The following is a 4,566-nucleotide window of genomic DNA, read 5'->3' as shown; positions in this document are numbered from 1 at the left end:
ATAGTCTTATTTGGTCCATGAGGGGACTCTCCTTATCTCAGACTCTTACAAGTAGTGAAAAAGGTCCAATTGCGTTTGTTACAATCCAACCATGTCCACCTATCATTATTTTCATAATTAAACCCCCACTTATTGTGAAATCCACTTACCAGTAATATCTTGTAGACAAAGGATCACTTAATTTTGCCATATGCCTTTCAAAATAAACTTTAAACATCAAAATCATGATGCGTTTTATCACACACATAACTTAAAGCCACATGTAAAATTAAAAGACAGATTGGACACGAGAAAATACTTTTCCAACCACTACATTTAGCCTATTCACCACACCTTAGTTATGATTTCAAAACTGACATTAAGAAGGAAAATTGACCTAAATGCTTGCATTTGTTAACATCCTTACGAACAAGGTTACCAAGTCATAGTTCAATCTAGAAACTTCCGAAGGCCCATTATGGAAATCATCCAACAAGGACTTCAAACTCCTTTTAACATGCTTTTTTAATGAAATCCATCATTGGTCTCATCTCACCTTCGTGGATTATTATACTCCATTTGAAATAGTACCTAATTCAGTTCTTATAGTGAAATGCTTAAATAATTGAGAAATATCCTCCTTAGAAGGGTTCCTCATGTACAAAACAATAGTACTACGCCCAATTTTGTGTGTGTGTAAAATCTAGTAATCTAGCCGATAACCCCCCTAGTCGTTCCTTTTTATTGCTTAAAACATGTGCTTTTTTTAATTTTCTTTAGCATGAATGCACGATAATACCTAGTGTTGTCATCACCTTCAAAAATTTCGTTTTATTTAGCTCTCTGAATCCATCTCTATTATTACCATCCAATTCTAAATCAATGAGAAGAATCAAGGTATATTATCATTTCCAACAAGGAGATAATAATAACCAATATAAATTATCATAAGTAATGCTATATATTATCATACCACGTGAACAATCCCTCGTTTAAATTAAAGTCCGTCAGCTCTGCATGTTCTAGGGTTGTATTAAGTAAAAAATACCAGTGCCCCTATGTAGGACTGATTAAGTATGGGTGAGGCGAGAGAGGGGGGGGGGAGTAGACTACTATTTTAAGCTTTTCTACAATAGTCTATCGAGTACCCTACACATGCAAGTCTACAAAAGTATAGGCAACAAAAAACAAAGACTTGTGATGATAAAGTAAGAGTAGAGTTAGAGAGATGCAAAGACGAGATGGATGGATGAATATTTTTCCTATGGTTTAGATAGATGGCGTATCCTACTCCACATCGATGGATGCTTCAATCCGTGAAGGATATAAGGTCACGAAGATCAAGGTCGTGTGATGAGGTAATACCAAAGGGGTAGGCCCAAGGATACATATGGCCCAACCAAAGGCCTAGAACAATCAAGGATATGGTCCAGAAGACAATGGGCCAAGGGGCAACACACTAGGATCATGGGAATTACAACCTAGGGAGACAAATATCGGGGGATACTCGCTAAGGAGCCAAGTGCCTATAGTTCGGTCACCCCCCGAATGGACAAGACCCAATAGTCGGTCGTCAACAAGATAAGAGCAGTCGGACCACATGCAGTCGACTGCGTGCTAGGATACTGAGACTCCCACGATGCATTCATTACCGTTGTTACTCAACACTGGTATAATCTAGTTAAATACAATAGTTAGTAGTAGTAATAGCCACGTTTAGCTGGTCATATGCATGCGACCATCAATAGCATTTATACCATCTCGTTACTTCACCCCCTCCCAACACACTATATATAAGCTGAGAGTAGGGCATTGGGCTGAGGATTGAACTCTCTCACATTATAACCTATGCTAAGAGCAATAACACTACATGATTAGGATACTACCTCCATCGCAAAGTGTCGTGGATTTGTCACGGCAGATGTCCTTAGTGTAAGGACTTAGTCGCGAGGCCAATGATCTATGTGGTAGCTTGAGAGGGGTTGGTCGGGACGAGAGACGCAACACACAAGACGAGGATTTAGACAGCTTTGGGCCCCGGGAAACATCATCCGGAATAGCCCTACATGCTGTTTGAGGCTAGGTCTCATTATGCTCATCACGAGGGAGTCACCGTAAACCGGCTCTCCTCTAGTTGTGTCTAGCCCTAGAAATTGTTTCTTGTCGCTTGTCCCTCTTTGGGGTGCCCTGCCCCTCCTTATATAAGTTGGAGGGGCGGGTTACATGACTAGTCCTAATAGGATTAGAATTACTCAATTACAAGTGGAGTCCTAGTCTTGCTTCCGTTGTAAGGGAATATTCCTTACGCTTTCCTCTTAAGCCTGTCCACCAGAGTATAAGCCGGCCTGCTGGGCCTTGGGGCTTGTCATCCGTCTAATCTGCCCGCCGGGTCTCCAGTGAATCACAATGTCCAGACGGGTCACATGTAAACCTCCATGTCCGGGCGGATCATGAGTGAGTCACCAAGCTCTAGCCGGGTCTCTGGTGAGTCGCCAAGTCCGGCCGGGTTATACTTCCGGCCGGGTTACACCGTGGGGTATATCCCCAACATTAGCCCCCAAGTTTAGCTTGGATTTATCCATGGTAAACTTATGCTGCAAAATAAACACAAGAACAAATTTGACAGGTTGTGCTCCGGGTTAAGAATTCTTTTTAAACCGGCACCTGAACATCCTTAAGTCATTGTCATTTCCTTCTTCTAGAAAATCCGGGTCAATAGACTAGCTTCACAATCAATTTTCTTGAAGAAGAAATATTGTAAACAAAGAATCCATTTGAGTTAGCTTCCAAGGCGCCGTCTTTAAAAAATATAGGTCTTGAAATACTCATCTGATTTCCAACCGGCTTAAAGATGTAGATCTTGCCGAGTTATAATTTCCAAAATCTCCGGGTTATAAAAAACCGATGATGCCGAGTCATGACTGTTGTTGACACTGGGTCATGTAATTGATCTTCCTGATTTTCTCAAAGCTGAGAATTTGAAGATGTTCCTTCTTTATATGCATAATACATGTAGCCCCCAAGTCTTAAGAGGAGAACATAGTGATAACTTAAGACTTGCTTCAATATAAGTGTTGCAACCTTTGAAGAAATCCGGGTTATTTATCTCAATCATTAGTCATAAACTGAATATTCCACATATGTAGCCCCCAAGTGCCGGGTTGTCATGCTTGCAGAAACCTGGGACTTGTAATTGCCTTATGCTCATAAAAACTTCAACCAGTGTATCCCCCAAGGGCCAACTCATTACAATGGGATGAGTCGGGTCTTCAATCAGTTGATCAAAAAATGACTTTTCATTAGCCCCCAAGTACCATGTTGCATGCTGGCAGTGACATGGGACTTGCATATTTGATGTAATCTCAATTTAAATAATGTAGCCCCCAAGTGCCGGGTCGTAAGCCTGCAGCGACTCGGGACTATTCCTTCCATTGTAGAATAAATCATATACATTGATAAAATAATAGCCATTGCACCAAAGCGACTTTGAATACCTCATCTGTTAATAAGTAAATTCGGAGTTTAAATACCCGGCGGAATTTTTATAACCCGGCAGCTTATAGCCTTTGAGAAAATCAAGAATTGATAACTCTTTTGAGACACGAATTTCAATCTTTGATGATGGGCTTGAACTTAATCATTTATGTAAGTCATAGCTCTGTAAATCTCGCAGAGAGTTTAAACAACATATGCCCTAGCGACTTAACGTCAAAAGCCAGGGCGGGTAACCACCCAAATGTAGTCTTATCCTGCACACAAGTAGATCACAAGATCCCTATGATCCTTTGAATGATACTGCCGGTTTATGTGACCCGGACAGTGAAGTTTGATAACTCAACTCTGTAAGAGCCGGCACATATGATATTTGTGACAACTCAAATACTTGCAATTGTATAAAAACAGATAAATTTTTTGAGGCTTCTGATTCGAATACGATCAGTAAACCGTTCCAAAGGGGTTAAGCTAAGATTCGAATACGATCATATAGCCCCCAGTGGCTTTGGCGATGCCGATCAAGAGGGTATCGACAGCTATGTTCTCTTTGGTTCGAATACGACCTATGTTTGAACAGGAAGCCCCCAAATGACCTTAAGAGTTGTTTAGCGACGCTGATTCGAATACGATCCACGTCGATTCCCAAAGGGGTTGAGCTATGATTCGGATACGATCAAGAAGCCCCCAAGTGGGTTCAGCAGTTTGCTAATCAAAAGGGTATCGACAGCTATGTTCTCTTTGGTTCGAATACGACCTATGTTTGAACAGGAAGCCCCCAAGTGACCATATAAATTTTGGCATTGCGCCGATCAAGAGGGTACTGATAGCTATGCCCGATGAACAGGAAGCCCCCAACTGACCATAACAAGATAAGCCGTATGGCAGGATACCCATGTTTTGAACCGTGCATCATGGCAACAAGTTCTCTTTGGTAACCATTAATTTGTCTAAGATCTCGAACTTGCGAGAGATTAATTCTTTTGAACCGGCAATTCTTAAACCGGATATTGAGATCCTCAAAGCTTTGTAAGGGGCAAATTTACCTTGAGCCGGTTTTGAGAGCTTCAAAGCTTTGCGGGGGAGAGATGCCTC

The sequence above is a fragment of the Triticum dicoccoides genome, chromosome 3B (assembly GCF_002162155.2).
Source record: "Triticum dicoccoides isolate Atlit2015 ecotype Zavitan chromosome 3B, WEW_v2.0, whole genome shotgun sequence".
Taxonomy (NCBI): domain Eukaryota; kingdom Viridiplantae; phylum Streptophyta; class Magnoliopsida; order Poales; family Poaceae; genus Triticum; species Triticum dicoccoides.
This window is presented reverse-complemented; position numbering follows the sequence as displayed.